The sequence below is a fragment of the Salvelinus namaycush genome, chromosome 14, assembly GCF_016432855.1.
Source record: "Salvelinus namaycush isolate Seneca chromosome 14, SaNama_1.0, whole genome shotgun sequence".
NCBI classification, from domain to species: domain Eukaryota; kingdom Metazoa; phylum Chordata; class Actinopteri; order Salmoniformes; family Salmonidae; genus Salvelinus; species Salvelinus namaycush.
This window is the reverse complement of record NC_052320.1, coordinates 41,578,396-41,598,487: the sequence shown is the minus strand read 5'-3', so window position 1 is coordinate 41,598,487 and position 20,092 is coordinate 41,578,396. Positions and strand designations below refer to the sequence as shown.

Below are 20,092 nucleotides of genomic sequence, written 5' to 3'. Positions count from 1 at the left end.
GCGCTGGGGGTCGCAGGACTGTCACTTAAATAGCAGCCAACCATTGTCACTGATCAGTGGCATCAGACAACGTGACCGGGAAGATTTAAATTTACCTTCCATTTGAGAACTTTATCAGTCCCATATGCTTTAGGGCATAACACATTAGGGCATCCACCTACACTGCGCAGAATGACAAATCGCCTTTAAATTATGGTAATGCATCTTAACAGAACATGCAGCCAATAAAACACTTTTCAAACATGAACCAAAATGCAATTCTAAACGGCACAGCTGATAGCAGTTTCATGGGACAGGGATAAAAACCTCTTAAACTTAGAGGGGGAAGCTAAAGATGCAATAACTAGGATAGTTGCTAATATGACTGGGATTTTGGCTTCTGGACAACGAAAGAGTTATGAAAATCAAAAGAACAGGAGAGAAATTGTGTAGCGGTGGGTCCAATCGGGAAGTAAATTTAATTAAATTTGCTAATTATATTATTCCTCTCTATACAGAAATAAAATACTTTACCAGAAAGCGTGACTTAGCTACAGAGGAATCGAGGATCATTAGCTTCTTTATACTGTGGGTTGTTTCAAATCACAAACCTGTTTGGTAAGGCTGCAATTTGGGCAGTGCGCGTGGCAGTAAGCCTATCTGAGTTGCGGCTGTCAGTGAAAAGCATCTAAAATATGTGAAATGTTTCCTGCGTAGAATATAAAATGTTGAGACAAGGGTAGGGGTGTGGCGAGGATCTAGGCGAGTCTCCCTCCAGAATGGCTCCGCTGTCTTTTGCAAATTCTTGTGCGATTTTCCCTTTTTGATCAAATTTAAAATGTCACCAGTAGTAAATGTGAACTGTTATTCTCAGTCATTTGGTTACATTAATTTCTGATAATGTATTTACTGGTAATGTACCATTCTGGGTGTGTTTGCAGAGTACGCAACCTGCTACACTGGTGGGAAACAAGTTTTGGTTTATTTCACTAACCGTTTATGAGATTTGTAAATGTTGGAGTGCTCCATGTGAGCAATGAGCATGTTTGTTTTCTCTGTCCTTATAATGGTGGGCGAGCACGTGCGTCTGAGCAAGCGTAAACTGAGCAAGCGTAGAAGTACCTGGCCTGCTGCGCGGAAATGTAGGAAAGTGTTTTAAACATCCATTGCTAATGGTCTATTAACTATAGTTCCTCACAGTAAGCTATTTGAGAAATCATTCGAAGAATCACCAATCCTCGGCATGAAAGAGCAATGGAAGTTCTAGGCCTATCACTGCATTGGCCTTAATAGACTGAGTTCCATTTCTTTAGCCGTCAATGTGTCCATATGGCAGAGGCTGCTCTTGCAGTAACTTTTAGATTCTTCTCATTTTAAGTCAGGTTTTTGATTTAACCAGATGCCACTGATTATGAGAAGCAAAAACCGTATTAAAACTAAACTTTTCCACAAATGTGCATATGAAAATCATTACTGGCACGCAGAGCAGTATAAATGGTAGGGTAAGTTGTAAGCTTTCCCAAACTTAACTCACTTGTAGCCTATTAAGTATTTATAAAATAATTATCTGTTTCCATGGTCAGATTTTGCCTGTAGACTGAAGCAAGGTAAGACATGCCTCGTAATATGAAATTAAACATTCAGGATACTGCCTCCAGGTCACATTGTGTAAAGTGCTGGGTTAATTGCGCTGATTGCCTGCACTTGAATGGGAGGCATGATTCAATTAGGTCTTGTGGCATATTTTGGTTAAACTAAACACAATTCCATGAAATTGTTAACCCTCTGCATGCACAGTGCATTCTCCATCACCTTTTCATCTGGATCTTCGCAACTAGCTAACCGCAATCCCGGGTGGCAAGTCCTGGCTAGCATTTCCATCCCGGCGCAAGCACCAATTAGCCCGAAGCTAGGGCTCCTGGGCTACCACCGAAGCCCACTCCTGGGCTACAATATTCGGACCCCTTCTACTGCCGGTATGGGGCACGGAACCCAGCCGATCCTCTACGACTGGAATACCGACATAGTCTGCCCGAGGATTCCAACAGGCCCCTCAGGCGCGACGTCCATTGAAGGCCCATTCTGCTAACAGCGGCCTGCTAGCGATCTAGAGCTACTTGGAACCCTACTAATCCACGACTGGTCTATCGACGTCACCGTGCGAGGAGGAAAAAACAGGCTTTCCTCCATCGCGACGTCCCCCGAAGGCCCTTCTGCTAGCTTGCTAGAGCCCCGGGTCTGCTAGCTTGCTAGAGCCCCGGGTCTGCTAGCTTGCTAGAGCCCCGGGTCTGCTAGCTTGCTAGAGCCCCGGGTCTGCTAGCTTGCTAGAGCCCCGGGTCTGCTAGCTTGCTAGAGCCCCGGGTCTGCTAGCTTGCTAGAGCCCCGGGTCTGCTAGCTTGCTAGAGCCCCGGGTCTGCTAGCTTGCTAGAGCCCCGGGTCTGCTAGCTTGCTAGAGCCCCGGGTCTGCTAGCTTGCTAGAGCCCCGGGTCTGCTAGCTTGCTAGAGCCCCGGGTCTGCTAGCTTGCTAGAGCCCCGGGTCTGCTAGCTTGCTAGAGCCCCGGGTCTGCTAGCTTGCTAGAGCCCCGGGTCTGCTAGCTTGCTAGAGCCCCGGGTCTGCTAGCTTGCTAGAGCCCCGGGTCTGCTAGCTTGCTAGAGCCCCGGGTCTGCTAGCTTGCTAGAGCCCCGGGTCTGCTAGCTTGCTAGAGCCCCGGGTCTGCTAGCTGTCTGAATCGCCGTGTCCCCAGCCAGCCCAACCACTCACTGGACCCATATGATCACTTGGCTACGCATGCCTCTCTAGTATCAATATGCCTTGTCCGTTACGGTCCTGGTTAGTTATTACGGTCTTATTTCACTGTAGAGCCGCTAGCCCTGCTCAATATGCCTTAAGCAACCATGTGGTTCCACCACCTACATAAGCGATGACAGCACCTGGTTTAAACGTCTCTAGAGACTATATCTCTCATCATTACGCAATGCCTAGGTTTACCTCCAATGTAAAAACATTCTACCTTACCTTTGTCTGTACACTATGCCTTGAATCTATGCTATCGTGCCCAGAAACCTGCTCCTTTTACTCTGTTCCGAACGTGCTAGACGGCCCGTTCGTATAGCCTTTAGCCGTACCCTTATCCTACTTTTCCTCTGGTGATGTAGAGGTTAATCCAGGCCCTGCAGTGCCTAGCTCCACTCCCCAGGTGCTCTCATTTGTTGACTTCTGTAACTGTAAAAGCCTTGGTTTCATGCATGTTAACGTTAGAAGTCTACTCCCCAAGTTTGTTTTACTCACTGCTTTAGCACACTGCCAAACCGGATGTCTTAGCCATGTCTGAATCCTGGCTTAGGAAAACCACCAAAAACCCTGAAATCTTCATCCCTAGCTATAACATTTTCCGCCAAGATAGAACTGCCAAAGGGGGCGGTGTTGCAATCTACTGCAAAGATGGCCTGCAGAGTTCTGTCTTTACTATCCATGTCTGTACCCAAACAATTCGAGCTTCTACTTCTAAAAATGCACCTTTCCAGAAAAAAGTCTCTCACCGTTGCCGCTTGCTATAGACCACCCTCTGCCCGCAGCTGTGCCCTCGACACCATATATTAATTGATTGCTCCCAATCTATCTGAGCTCGTGCTACTAGGTGAACTAAACTGGGACATGCTTAACACCCCGGCCATCCTACAATCTAAACTTGATGCCCTCAATCTCACACAAATTGTCAAAGAACCTACCAGGTACAACCCCAAATCCGTAAACACGGGCTTCCTCATAGATATCATCCTAACTAATTTGCCCTCCAAATACACCTCTGCTGTTTTCAATCAAGATCTCAGCGATCACTGCCTCATTGCTTGCATCCGTAATGGGTCTGCGATCAAATGACCACTCATCACTGTCAAACGCTCCCTAAAACACTTCTGCGAGCAGGCCTTTTTAATCGACCTGGCCATCCTGGAATGACATTGACCTCATCCCGTCAGTAGAGGATGCCTGCTTATTATTTTTTTTAAATGCCGTCCTCACCATCTTAAATAAGCATGCTCCATTAAAAAACCATTAAAGAACCAGGAATAGATATAGCCCTTGGTTCACTCCAGACCTGTCTGCCCTTGACCAGCACAAAAACATCCTGTGGCGTTCTGCATTAGCATCAAATGGCTCCCGTGATATGCAACTTTTCAGGGAAGTTGGGAGGAAATATACACAGGCAGTTAGGAAAGCTAAGGCAAGCTTTTTTTCAAACAAACTTGCATCCTGTAGTACAAACCCAGTTCTGGGACACTGTAAAGTCCATGGAGAATAAGAGCACCTCCTCCCAGCTGCCCACTTCTCTGAGGCTAGGAAACACTGTTACCACCGATAAATCCACTATAATTGAGAATTTCAATAAGCATTTCTCTACGGCTGGCCATGCTTTCCACCTGGCTACCCCTACCCCGGTCAACTGCCCGGCACCCTCCACATCAACCCGCCCAAGCCCCCACCATTTTTCCTTCACAAATCCAGATGGCTGATGTTCTGAAAGAGCTGCAGAATCTGGACCCCTACAAATCAGCTGTGCTAGACAATCTGAACCCTCTCTTTCTAAAATGATCTGCCGAGATTATTGCAAACCATATTACTAAGCCTGTTCATCCTCTCTTTCGTATCGTCTGAGATTGCCAAAGATTGGAAAGCTGCCGCGGTCATCCCCCTCTTCAAAGGGGGGGACACTCTTGACCCAAACTGCTACAGACCTATATCTACCCTACCCTGCCTTTTCTACGGTCTTCAAAAGCCAAGTTAACAGATTACCGACCATTTCAAATCCCACCGTACCTTCTCCACTATGCAATCTCGTTTCAAAGCTGGTCATGGGTGCACCTCAGCCACGCTCAAGGTCCTAAACGATATCATAACCGCCATCGATAAGAGACATGACTGTGCAGCCGTATTCATCGACCTGGCCAAGGCTTTCGACTGTCAATCACCACATTCTTATTGGCAGACTCAACAGCCTTGATTTCTCAAATGATTGCCTTGCCTGGTTTACCAACTACTTCTCTGATCGAGTTCAGTGTGTCAAATCGGAGGGTCTGTTGTCCGGACCTCTTGCTGTCTATGGGAGTGCCACAGGGTTCAATTCTCGGGCCGACTCTCTTCTCTGTATACATCAATGATGTCACTCTTGCTGCTGGTGATTCTCTGATCCACCTCTACGCAGATGACACCATTCTGTATACATCTACATTTAGACACTGTGTTAACAAATCTCCAAACGAGCTCCAATGCCATTCGCCTCCTTCCGTGGCCTCCAACTGCTCTTAAATACAAGTAAAACTAAATGCATGCTCTTCAACCGATCGCTGCCTGCACCTGCCAGCCCGTCCAGCATCACTACTCTGGACGGTTCTGACTTAGAATATGTGGACAACTACAAATACCTAGGTGTCTGGTTAGACTGTAAACTCTCCTTCCAGACTCACATTAAGCATCTCCAATCCAAAATTAAATTTAGAATTGGCTTCCTATATTGCAACAAAGCATCCTTCACTCATGCTGCCAAACACACCCTCGTAATACTGACGTTCCTACCGATCCTCGACTTCGGCGATGTCATCTAACATTGCATCCAATTTGTTGAGTAGAGTGTTGGAGGTTGTAACAGTGCCATCTGTTTTGTCACAAGCCCCATACACTACCCATCACTGCGACCTGTACGCTCTCATTGGTTGGCTCTCGCTTCATACTCGTCGCCAAACACATTGGCTCCAGGTCATCTACAAGTCTCTGCTAGGTAAAGCCCTGCCTTATCTCAGCTTACTGGTCACCATAGCAGCACCCACTCGTAGCACGTGGTCCAGCAGGTATATCTCACTGGTCAGCCCCAAAGCCAATTCCTCCTTTGGTCGCCTTTCCTTCCAGTTCTCTGCTGCCATTGACTGGAACGAACTGCAAACATCACTGAAGTTGGAGACTCATATCTCCCTCACTAGCTTTAAGCACCAGCTGTCAGAGCAGCTCATAGCTCACTGCACCTGTACATAGCCCATCTGTAAACAGCCCATCTACCTACCTCATCCCGATACCGTATTTATCTATCTTGCTCCTTTGCATCCCAGTATCTCTACTTGCACATTCATCTTCTGCACATCTACCATTCCAGTGTTTAATTGCTATATTGTAATTACTTCACCACCGTGGCCTATTTATTGCCTTAACTCCCTTATCTTACCTCATTTGCACTCACTGTATATAGACTTTGTTCTTTTTTATACTGTATTATTAACTGTATGTTGTGTTTAGTCCGTGTGTAACTGTGTTGTATGTGTCGAATTGCTATGCTTTATCTTGGCCAGGTCGCAGTTGCAAATGAGAACTTGTTCTCAACTAGCCTACCTGGTAAAATAAAAAAACATGTGCTGCTGATTCTCAAGATCTTGCACATTAATGAGATGCTATTGAGCCCACACTACTACACTGTCTAAGCCACGGACTACATACTTTCTGGTAAGTTTTGATTACAATACTGGGCGGGGTGAATATATATTTTGAGACATTATTTTTTGTTAATCTCTCTGGGATATGTGGGACGGTAGCGTCCCACCTGGCCAACATCCAGTGAAAATGCAGAGTGCCAAATTCAAATAAATTACTATTAAAATTTCATGAAATCACATTCAATATACCAAATTAAAGCTACACTTGTTGTGAATCCAGCCAACGTGTCAGATTTCAAAAATGCTTTACGGCGAAAGCAAACAAGGCTATTATCTGGGGATAGCACCCCAGCTAACAATCACAGACCATCATATTTCAACCCTCCCGGCGTGACACAAAACGCAGAAATAAAGATATAATTCATGCCTTACCTTTGACGAGCTTCTGTTGGCACTCCAATATGTCCCATAAACATCACAAATGGTCCTTTTGTTCGATTAATTCCGTCGATATATATCCAAAATGTCCATTTATTTGGCGCGTTTGATCCAGAAAAACACTGGTTCCAACAAGCTCAACATGACTACAAAACTGTAAGCTTTGTCCAAACTTTTTGTAATACAACTTTAGGTCTTTTTTAACGTAAATAATCGATAAAATTGAAGACGATCTGTGTTCAATACCAGAGGAAAACAATGTGTAGCATGCTTTCTTGTCACGCGCCTCTAACAGTACACTTCACTGGAGCCTCATTCTGAACATGGCTACTTCATTTCTCAAAGGAAAAACCTCAACCAATTTCTAAAGACTGACATCCAGTGGAAGCGATAGGAACTGCAGGAAGGTCCCTTAGAAATCTGGATTCCCAATGAAAACACATTGAAAAGAGTGACATAAAAAAATAAATCTGAATGGTTTGTCCTCGGGGTTTTGCCTGCCAAATAAGTTCTGTTATAGTCACAGACATGATTCAAACAGTTTTAGGAACTTCAGAGTTTTCTATCCAATATTAATATGCATATATTCGCATCTGGGACTGAGTAGGAGGCAGTTTTCTCTGGGCATGCTTTTCATCCAAACGTGAATGCTGCCCCCTATCCTAGAGAAGTTGACTACTAAATAGTAGCCTACAGCAGTGTTTAAATTATTTCTAACTTGGTAGCAAAAACTACCTAGCAGAAATTGTTAACATGTGGGTTTTAGCTTGCTTGAACCTGATGAGTTTTAATTCACCCGTTTTAATTTTAAAAGTTTTCTAACTAAGGAGTTTAATCTAACTGCTTAACTATTTAGGAAATGCCACAGGCACTATCTGATGTGTGGAGAGATTTCACTTCAGCTAATGTAGAAGGAAAAGCTGTAAAATACTGTGCCAAATCCTATGTGAAGAGTGCAACAAAGATGCAGAATCATCTGGCCAAGTCCATAAAGTTCCCTCTGGGCTCACAACAAGCAACCTCTGACAAAAGTCCCTCTACTATTGGAGGTGAAAATCATGAATCGGACATCTTATCGATAACAACAGCTCATGGTCCTCCTGGAATCAGAAGTTGATTTGACTCAATGGAGGAATGTAGTCAGAGAAATGCTTAATGTCTTGCTCGAGCTGAGTATGCAACTGGTTCACCTCTGATGCTCACAGGCAATGTGTATTGGAAGAGATTTGTGAATGTTCTTCACCCAGCATATACCCTTCCAACCAGACATGCTTTATCTACTAATTTGCTGGATGCAGAGTTCAACAGCGTTCAAGTGAAGGTCAAGCAAATCATAGAGGAAGCAGACTGTTTTGCAATATGATGGGTGGCTGAATGTTTGTGAGCAAGGAATAATTAACTACATCTCCACTCCCTCAACCAGTATTCTACAAGAGCACAGATTCAAGGGGCAACACACCAGTCTCTACATTGCACGTGAGCTGAAGGCAGTCATCAATGACCTTGGACCACAGAAGGTATTTGTACTGGTAACAGACAATGCTGTGGACATGAAGGCTGTTTGGTCTAAAGTGGAGGAGTCCTACCCTCATCACACCCATTGGCTGAGCTGCGCATGCATTGAATTACTCCTCAAGGACATGGCACTGAACACAATAGATACTCTACTCTACAAGAGAGCCAAGGAAATGGTTAGGTATGTGAAGGGTCATCAAGTTATAACAAATCTACTTCACCAAGCAAAGTGAGACGAATAAGAGGACCACATTGAAGCTGCCCAGCAACTCCTATTGGGGTGGTGTTGTCGTCATGTTTGACAGTCTTCTGTAGGGGAAGGAGTCTCCAAGAAATGTCCATATCAGTCTTCTGATATGGACAGCCCCATCAAGAGGATCCTCCTGGATGTATTTTGGGAGAGTGGTAAGCAGCCTGAAACCTATAGCAGTAGCCATAGCACGGATTGAGGGAGACAATGCCATCCTGTCTGATGTTCAGACTCTGCTTGCAGATGTAAGAGAATAAATCCATACTGCCCTGCCCACTTCACTGTTGCTCCAAGCAGAGGAAACTGCAGTTCTGAAATGCATCAAAAAGCGTGAAGACTTCTGCCTGAAGCCCACACGCGCCGCAGCGTATATGTTGGACCCCAAGTATGCTGGTATGTGCATCCTGTCTGGTGCTGAAATCAACAAGGCCTATGGTTTCATTACTATCGTGTCTCGCCACCTTGGCCTGGATGGGTGCAAGGTTCTTGGCAGTCTGGGGAAATACACTTCTAAGCAATGGCTTTGGGATGGAGATGCAATATGGCAGTCGTGCCAACATATCTCATCAGCCACCTGGCGGAAGGGACTTTGTGGATCTGGCTCTTTCCCCTGTTGCCTCCATCCTCCAAATCCCACCAACATCAGCTGCCTCAGAGCGCAACTGGTCCTTGTTTGGGACACACACACCAAAGCACGCAACAGGCTGACCAATACAAGGGTTGAAAAATTGGTGGGCATCTGGGCAAATTTGAGGATTTTTGAGCCTGACAAAGAGCCATCCTCAACCAGGTTGAAAAGTGGTGGACATTGAGGAGGTCCAGGAGAAGACATGGAAGCCTGAGAGGAAGACAAATAAGGCTTTATTTTCTAGACTATGATCTTATGTTAAATGTTTTTGGGAGATGTGATGGATCATTCAATAATCCCTTTTGTTCTTCAGTGAAATCATCCCATATGAAGAGTCAAATCATTTAATTAAAAGTTCATTTCGGTACTAAATTGTTATTTCTATTGGAAGGATTTAATCATTTGCAATTGTCTACTTATGATAAGGTAAAAGTTGTTTGTATCCATATTATATGGTAAATATATCCAATGCAAAAAACATCTACATTTAAATGGTTTTAATATTAATTAGCATTTATGTTAATTCCCACAAAGTTTCCACCTCTGAATATTCCCCCAAAATGTGCAACCCTAGTTATTGCCATGCTGAAAGGGGAATTTGTCTCCCAGTTTCTGTTAGAAAGCAGGCTGAACCAGGTTTTCCTCTAGGATTTATTCAGCTATTCAGTTTTATTTTTAGCCAATGATGAGCATACACATAACATGATGTAGCCACGACCATGGAAGTTGTGAAGTGGTACTCAGTGACGTGTTGGATTTGCCCCAAACGTAACACTTTGTATTCAGGACTTGTAGTTCATTTCTTGCAGTTTTACTTTAGTGCCAGATTGCAAACGGGGTGCATGTTTTGGAATGTTTTTATTTTGTAAAGGCTTCCTTTCCACCTGTTCATTTAGGTTAGTATTGTAGAGTAACTACAATGTTGATCCATCCTAATCTCTCATCCATTAAACTAACTTTTTTAAGTCACCATTGTCCTCATGGGGAAATCCCTGAGCGGTTTCCTTTCTCTCCGGCAACTGGGTTTGGAAGGACGCCTGTATCTTTGTAGTGACTGGGTCTATTGATGCACCATCCAAAGTGTAATTAATAACTTTGCCGTGCTCAAAGGGATGTTCAATGTCTGCTTTTATTTTATTTTTACCCATCTACCAATGGGTGTCCTTTGCAAGGCATTGGACAACCTCCCTGGTCTTTGTGGCAAAAATCTGTTTTGAAATGCACTGCTCTGAGGGACTTTAAAAAATAATTGTGTGTGTGGGGTACAGAGCTGAGGTAGTCATTCAAAAATCTGTGTCCATGTGACTTAACTTCTTATGGCTGCAGCCCGGCGTCGGTACACTTATGACAACAGCCACTTCAAGTGCAGGGCGCGAAATTCAAAATATATATTTTTTTAAATATTTAACTTTCACACATTAACAAGTCCAATACAGCAAATGAAAGGTACACATCTTGTGAATCCAGCCAACATGTCCGATTTTTAAAATGTTTTACAGCGAAAACAGCTCGTATATTTATGTTAGCTCACCACCAAATACAAAAAAAGACAGACATTTTTCACAGCACAGGTAGCATGCACAAAGCCAACCTAACTAACCAAGAACCAACCAAACTAACCAACAAACAACTTCATCAGATGACAGTCTTATAACATGTTATACAATAAATCTGTTTTGTTCAAAAATTTGCATATTTCAGGTATAAATCATAGTTTACATTGCAGCTACAATCAGAAATTGCACCGAAAGCAGCCAGAATAATTAGACACCAACGTCAAATACCTAATTACTCATCATAAAACATTTCTGAAAAATACATAGTGTCCTATTAACCTGTAGGAAAACATAATTCCACTTTGACATGGGGTATTGTATGTAGGCCAGTGATGACCAATCTAAATTGAATCCACTTTAAATTTGGGCTGTAACAACATCTAGAAAGTCGAGCAGTGTGAATACTTTCAGAAGCCACTGTACATCCACTGATATGTCCAATTTAATAAAAAACATTATTTTGCAATGCAAATGTTTATTTTCTCCCTGTTAACTTCTACTTGCACACAATCCCGGATCCGGGAGCACCCCCATCAGTAAAAAAGCTGACTAGCATAGCCTAGCATAGCGTCACAAGTAAATACTAGCATCTAAATATCATTAAATCACAAGTCCAAGACACCAGATGAAAGATACACATCTTGTGAATCCAGCCATCATTTCTGATTTTTAAAATGTTTTACAGGGAAGACACAATGTAAATCTATTAGCTAACCACGATAGCAAAAGACAACTTTTTTTTTCCCACAATTTTTTTCCCTGCATAGGTAGCTATCACAATTTCGACCAAATAAAGATATAAATAGCCACTAACCAAGAAACAACTTCATCAGATGACAGTCTGATAACATATTTATTGTATAGCATATGTTTTGTTAGAAAAATGTGCATATTTCAGGTATAAATCATAGTTTACCATTGCAGCCACCATCACAACTCTCACCAAAGCAACTAGAATAACTACAGAGACCAACGTGAATTACCTAAATACTCATCATAAAACATTTCTGAAAAATACACAGCGTACAGCAAATGAAAGACAAAGATCTTGTGAATCCAGCCAATATTTCAGATTTTTTAAGTGTTTTACAGCGAAAACACAATATAGCATTATATTAGCTTACTACAATAGCCAACCACACAACAGCATTGATTCAAGCCAACAATAGCGATAACGAATAAACCAGCAAAAGATATACATTTTTTCACTAACCTTCTCAAACTTCTTCAGATGACAGTCCTATAACATCATATTACACAATACATATAGAGTTTGTTCGAAAATGTGCATATTTAGCGGCACATCATGGTTATACAATGAGAATAGTAGCCAAGCTGCCAACAATATGTCGGGAGAAATCTTGGGAGAGGCATCTAATCAGTAACTAATCCTAAACTTGACTAAAAAATACAGGTTGGACAGCAAATGAAAGATACATTAGTTCTTAATGCAATCGCTGTGTTAGATTTTTAAAATTAACATTACTACGACATACAGCGTGCGTTAAAGCGAGACCGCACCGAAATTAATGGCGGAATATGAGTTTTACATTTTTCAACAGAACAACGAATTAACATCATAAATAGTTCTTACTTTTTGATGAGCTCCCATCAGAATCTTGGGCAAGTTGTCCTTTGTCCAAAAGAATCGTTGCTCGGTTGTAGATTGTCGCCTTCAACTTTGGAATTAGCAGTAAACATTAGCCATGTGGCCCAGACGTACCCAACTCACTAGAACGCAGCACAAATAAATACCCGAAAATTGCAATATACTGATATAAACTGATATAACTCGGTTTAAAATAACAACATTATGATGTCTTTAACACCTATATCGAATAAAATCAGAGCCGGCTATATCTAAGGGCTATAACGGGAGCTTTCTAGAACGCCATCCTGAGGTCTGTCTTGCGTCATGGCGAAGGAAGGAAAGAGAGGACCCCACGTTGCCAGCCCATTTATAAGGCCTCAGATCTGCCTAGCAACTCCATTCCAATTCTCACTATTTGCTGACATCCAGGGGAAGGCGTATGCAGTGCATCTCAACCAATAGAAGACATGCAAATTAATAAACTGACCTCAGAACAGCCTTCAGATTTCTCACTTCCTCATAGGAAAATTGCTCCAACTCGAGTTCTGTTTTACTCACAGATATAATTCAAACGGTTTTAGAAACTAGAGAGTGTTTTCTATCCAATAGTAATAATAATATGCATATTGTACGAGCAAGAATTGAGTACAAGGCAGTTTAATTTGGGAACGAAATTTTTACAAAGTGCAAACAGCACCCCCTATTGAGAAAAGGTTAACCTTTTATGGCTGCAGTCCCGTTAACGGGATCGATATGACAACAGCTAGTCGAAGTGCAGGGCGCCAAATTCAAAAAACAGAAATCTCATAATTAAAATTCCTCAGACATTCATGTGTCTTATATCATTTTAAAGGTAATCTTGTTGTTAATCCCACCACAGTGTCCGATTTCAAATAGGCTTTTCAGCGAAAGCACTACAAACGATTATGTTAGGTCACCACAAAACCACAATAACCACAGCCATTTTTCCCAGCTAAAGATAGCTTTCACAAAAACCAGAATAGAGATAAAATTAATCACTAACCTTCGATTATTTTCATCAGATGACCCTCATAGGACTTCACGTTACACAATACATGCATGTGTTTGATTAAGTTCATATTTATATAAAAAAATCTGAGTTTACATTGAGGCGTTAGATTCACTAGTTGCAAAAACATCAAGTGACTTTGCATAGCCACATCGTTTCAACAGAAATACTCATCATAAATATAGATGATCATACAAGTTATACACATGGAATTGTAGATATACCTCTCCTTAATGCAACCGCTGTGTCAGATTTCAAAAAAACTTTACGGAAAAATAAACCATGCAATAATCTGAGACTGAGCTCAGATGAATAGCCAAATTAGCCGCCATGTTGGACTCAACAGAAATAGAAAATACATGATAAATGTTCCCTTAGATGAATTCATCAGAATGCAGTCCTAGGAATCCCAGGTCCACAATAAATGCTTGATTTGTTCGTTAATGTCCGTTATTTGTCAAATTAGCTACTTTCGAATTGTTTACCAAACACCCTAACAAGTCTCAAAGCTCGACCACTATAACGTGACGAAATGTCCAAACGTTCCGTTAGTCAGTAGAAACATGTCAAACGATGTACTGAATCAATCTTTAGAATGTTGTTAACATGCATCTTGAATAACGTTCCAACCGGAAAATTACATTGACTTCAATTGAGAGATGGAACAAACTGCCTCTCACGTGAACGCGCATGTTGAATGCATGGTCACCTCATGGCAGTGATTACTAATTTCTGTCTCCTTCGACCCCCCCTTCACATTAGTCATCAGACTTAGTTCTATTGACTGTTGACATCTAGTGGAAGCCGTAGGAAGTGAAAACCCATCCATATCTCTCTGTATTTTCATTGAGAGATTGGTTGAAAATATGGCACCCCCAGAAAAAATCCAAACAGGAATTGGAACTTCTCAGGTTTTTGCCTGCCATATGAGTTCTGTTATACTCACAGACATAATTCAAACAGTTTTAGAAACTTCAGAGTTTTCTATCCAATACTAATAATAATATGCATATATTAGTAACTGGGACTGAGGAGCATGCCGTTTACTCTGGGCACCTTTCATCCACGCTACTCAATACTGCCCCTGCAGCCGTTAATTTGGTCAGCAAGTTATTTATTTATTGGCTTCATGTTTTTTATTAGTATTATCGGCCAAAAGCCGGTAGTTGCCGGCTAACGTAAACACTGCTATTGATAACATACTGTGGGACTGAGCCGAGCTATACCAATCCACACCACTCGTCAGTCATTATGGCCTAGTATTGAACAGCTTGCTGTCATGCCGATCCCTCGTCGTGGAGCGCTATCCTCCTATAGGTTTTCACTTCATCCCTTTTAACTAACCTACTTGTTAGTTAAAAACAGCCAAATACCATTGAGCGTCTTATCAGAATGCTAATAAAATTAGCACAATGTTGAATTTCCATGGAGGCTGCTAGCTAAATATGCTAACGAGCACAAAGACAGGCTATCCAGCTGTTATTCGTGTGTGTGGGTGCTACTGTATTTTGAGTTAATTTTTAAATCTCCTTCACATTCGCTTGTAAAAATGTACTAAGGTAATGCATGCTTGTCTGACGGAAGAACAGTACTGGCTCTGAAGCTGCATGTGTACACGGTGTCTGGAGTCGCTAGGGCAACGGGCCTGCCTGCTCGGCGCAGAACTCAAGAATATCAAATGGTGGCAGGTGTACAGAACTCATCCCAAAGGGCTTTGACTTCTCAAACACGGCAGAAAGCTTACAAAATATGATGCCCAGTCACCTTATTAATTCAGTAAGTCAGATAGTGGTCGCATTAACTCGCTAGTTGAAGCAGATTTCTTTTTTCTTTTTTTATGCAGGAAAAAAGAGTGCATAAGGAACCAAAAACTGTGGTGAGATTGAATCTTGAGAATTAACAGATTGTCAGCCAAGTTTAATCTAGAACCATTTTCTCCCACTTCCTGCCACTGGACTTCTGCTCATCACCACATTTGGTGGTGAGTGGAAGTTCTAAACAGATGCTTCAGATTTATACCCCCTGTGATGTGTCTGGGTTTTCCCTTTTTGTCTGTTGTGGTACTTTGAATCAAATGTTAGCCTACATAATCAGCAACCTGAAATGTCCCATATTCAAGTTTTTGAATTTCAATGATTTACAGAAGTTTTAGTATGGAGTCACTGCACATTTTCTAATTGATTTTACTTTTCTCTCCCACAGGGCTAATCTCGGACGTGAGTATTGCCAATGCTAACACATGGTATATGCCATGAATTGTAAGGAAGCTGCAGAGAAGGTTGTCCTGTCATGGTCGCGATTCAGCTCAGCTGGCCAAACTACTCTACTGGAGACCCTGAAGGCATTCAGTCCTATGTCAGAAGACCTTTTTGACAGTGAAAAGGAACTGGCCACTTTTATTAAAGGACTCAAAGATGAAGGTCACAAGCCTACTGTTCTTAAAAGTAAGGATGTTTATGGTTACAGGTCTTGTACTTCAGTACTCAGGCCTGTAGTAAAGACGCAGAGTACTCTGGACATTGCTGCCTCAAAGGTTAAAAAGACTGGCAGAAAGAAGAGTCGAAAACCCCTGGACAAGAACACTGAAATCAACTATGCTTTGTTAAGTGCAGCAGCGAAAGTTGTCCTGAAGAATCAACCCAAGATTCTTTTGACAAATCTGTCAAAGGAGTCTCTCAAACAGACGGTCCTCTCAAAACCACCAGAATTGGCTGTTGGGCCTGTCCAGATGCAGTCATGCATAAGACTGACAAACATAATTGGACCCTCTACAGGCCACACAGCAAGACTGCAGTTCCACACAGGTGTGGTCAGAAGAGGTAACGGTGCCCAACTCTCATCGGCCACCATCTCTAACAGGGACACAAGCACTGCATTTGGAAGGTACCGGAAACTCCGCAAAATCAGTCACTTTGAGGAAAGTGAACTTTGTGCCTTGCCCAGTCAATATCATTGGAGTCCCTGTTCCTGCCATGCTGCACAACGACCGGGTTTTGAAGGAATGCAACAGAATGCCTTGCATGAGGGACCAGAAAAGGAAAACGACTGAGGCTGAGGACAAACTCTGTGGAGAGGCCCAGAAATGGGGTCTGGCTGGTCAAAGAGCAGGAAGACCTCTGACTGAGCCAGAGCAACCGGAGGTTCGAGGTGAACGTTGACTCAATCATAGACAAGGAGGTGAGGTAAGCCCAGAAGATCCCTCCGAGGTCACCGGTCAGAGATTTGACCACTTATTGCCTACCCAATGTGAACGGCCGTTAAGAGTCTTAGTCCTTTTGTCCTCCATGTACATGTTTTAAACAGTTTCAGTTACATCTCAAATCGAGACGGTGCTTTGTCTTGGCTGTGCTCAGTTTGGGAGGATTGGGATTGTTTGGGATACTTTTCTGAGATTGGAGAAAAAAATTATATTTATGTTTAATATATGTTTACATAAGAGGATGCTGGGGTATTACCTAAACATCCAAAAATCTGGTTTTGTTTTGTCTAACACTGCACATAGTATAGGCCACCCCTTGACTGATACGGGAAGGAATGGATAAGTGTGGTGAGTTGAACTGACAGTGTATATTATTTTTTCTTTTGAACCGTTATGAAATGTAATTTTCTTATCTGTTTTATAAATGATACACACACCTTTGACAATGAAGTCATGTATAACTATGCAGCATTCACTTGCTAGAATATTACAGCTATTTTATATACATCACATTCTAGTCATGTCGTTACTGTATTTTGGATAATTGGGTCCATTGAAATGGTGTGATTTTTATTTAATTTTTTTCCAGATGTGTTATAAAGGTAGTTTTCTTTTTGGATGTGAGAAGTTAAGAGTTCCTATACATCTGTTAAAGGATGCATATGAAACATCTGAACAGGGCAAACAAAACAACTCAACGACCACAGCGTAGCCTATTCACAACCAATACTGCTCTACCGAGCAAAAAGGCAGTAACTGGTCAAATAAGCTATTTTTTTGTATTTATTTATTTTCTACATGAAGTACATGCGGACAAGTTTCCTGCCTCTTGTGTTTTGGAGAAAGTGAGGGTCATATTAGCAGTAACTGCGAAACAAGGTAAATAAACACCATCTTTCTCAGTTCTACACTGAGCAGTTACTGCCTTTCTTGCTTTGTAGGGCAGAATAGTAATTTTATTTCACCTCATTTTCAACAAAAAAGCTACCTTTTTATGTGCATTTGCATAGACATTAAAAACAGTTGGCTTTCTGCCAATTGCGCCGCGCCAGCACTAGGGGAACCACTCGATAAACTGGTGGCGCAGGACTCAACGCGTGGCACTACAAACATTGCAGCATTTTAGATCATGAAGCTATCCTATGAAATAATTTTGCAACAATGTGCTGACACTAGTGCCGTAATCAAATTACATGTCACAACGTTTTGGATAATTTACAGATGTCGATAGTGATGACAAGGTGATTTGCATAATATAGACTTATTGCTGAAATGTGCTGATCATAACAGCTGTAATATAACAGTAATTTTGTAATCAAATATGAGACGCTGGGATGGATTGATCAGGGTTATGTTCATTCAACAAATAACCCGTTAGCTGTCCAAATCAATGCCCGTACATCCAAAAGGCTACTGACTGGGAGTGTACAGTCATAAGGTCTGAATGCTAACTGCAACAATCTCATATTAGAAAACATGCCATGGTCTCTGCAATACAAACTCCTAACTAGCCTATTATTCAAGCCATTATTGAGGGTACAGAACAGCACACGAATAAGGCAGCGAGAAAGAGGGGCGTTAGCAGCCCATAGGACCACTGGGGACCAGGTGAAGAGGTGCATGCATTTTCCACCTCTCTAAACCCTGCTAACAACAAACGTTCCCACAACTTCAGAGGAAGTTCCCTTAAGAGTCTGACGTTTTTCTTAGGAATGTTCCAGTGAAGTGCAAGGACTGTTTCCAAGAGACCATTCCGTTAATGTCAAGCAGAACTTACGCAGAACGTGGTTACCATGTTCACTGAATATTCTATGTGTTCTAGACACGTTTTCTAAGGGTTGGGAGAATATTCAAATGTCCCACCAAACATACACAGAACATGGCAAACTCTAAAATATGAATGTTCTAGACACGTTTCATTGTAACGTTGCCAGAACATGTGTCAGTTGTCCGGAAGTCGCCTGATGATCCCAAAGAAACGTTCTCCAAGACATTTGTTTCATCATTTACACGTCACCCCATGTTACTGTGGCCGAGCCCATCGAGATTCTGATGTTTTAACCACTGATCCATTAACTCCCAAACTCTTGGTACACGGCATTCCTATCGTCCTGCTACACCACCATCTCTGTGTCAGTTATGTTAATCTGACTGTTCTCTGATTTCGATGACTTATTTCAGCAATTTTAGGGATTTTTGTGTAGTCTGATGTTGGTGGGGCATATAACCCTGTTTTTTAATGTTATAGTTTTTCTTGAGTATTTTTAACAGAGCTGAGATTTACTTAAGTGCATTCACCCTATTATTTACACCTAGACTGTTTCAGGTCTACACAAATGCCGAGGGTTTGGGTTTGCTTGTGGACAGGGCCTTGCTATACTGGCCCAATAAGGACATGTCCTAGGCATATCCCTTATTGGAGAGTGGTTAGTGTGTTTGTCATTGGTGCTGGTGGCATGGGTTAGAGACACACACTACTCTCTCATTCTTAGCAATATATGTTAATGTAATTATTTGGCAACAGTTACACCTTACTGATCAAATTAAAATCAGTTGCTCATTGAAAGATGTGACTCTGTGATTACCTCTTGAGCACAAAGTATCAGTATTAATTCTATATAGCTGAGCATCTCTCCATTGTCTTCTTGAAATGCACTTTGAAGTAAATCTCAGCTCGGACTCAGGGATGGCTAACCCAGGAGATCCCTTCAATCTCCATAGAGTTAAGGTAAATCTGCTTTTAGGTTTTTTTGTACCTCGTGATCTCAAAGTTTTCATAAAGTTGGTGGATTTGGTGCCTCTAGCACCTGGTTGTCTAGTGCTTAATTGAAAGGAAAGACCTGCAGACACTAAACCCTCCATGGATTAAAATATGCCTATTAGCAAACGCTTTAATCCAAAGCGATTTAGTCTTGCGTGAATGTATTTTACATACAGGTGGTCCTGGGAATCAAACCCTCAATCCTGGCATTGCAAACGCCATGGTGTACCAATTGAGCTACAGAGGACTGAGTTGACACCCCTGCTCTAGGGCAATTCAGGTGGATGTTAGAGGGACTTTTTACTGAATGTTTGTTTTATATGGATGTGCTTTGCTTTTCGTGTTTTCTTTGTGTGTGTACCGTGTATTCGGGAAGTATTCAGACCCTTTTGACTTTTTCCACATTTTGATAATTTTCAGGCTTATTCTAAAATGGATTAGTGTTTTTCACTCAATCTACACACGGTACCCCATAATGACAGCCCCAAATATTTTTTTGTGTGCAAAGTTTTAAAAAAATAAGACATTTACATAAATATTCAGACCTTTTTACTCAGTTTAACGCACCTTTTTGGAAGTGATTATAGCCTCAAGTCTTCTTGGGTATGACGCTGCAAGCTTCTTACACCTGTATTTGGGGAGTTTTCCCATTTTTCTTCTCAGCAGATCCTCAAGCTCTGTCAGGTTGGAAGGGAAGCGTCGCTACACAGCTATTTTCAGGTCTCCAG

At 42.0% G+C, this 20,092-nt stretch overlaps 1 pseudogene; it reads left to right on the top strand.

The window, feature by feature from the left end:
* The first annotated feature begins 14,965 nt into the window (after window positions 1-14,965).
* LOC120059524 lies at window positions 14,966-19,883 on the top strand (annotated as a pseudogene).
* Window positions 19,884-20,092: the final 209 nt, after the last annotated feature.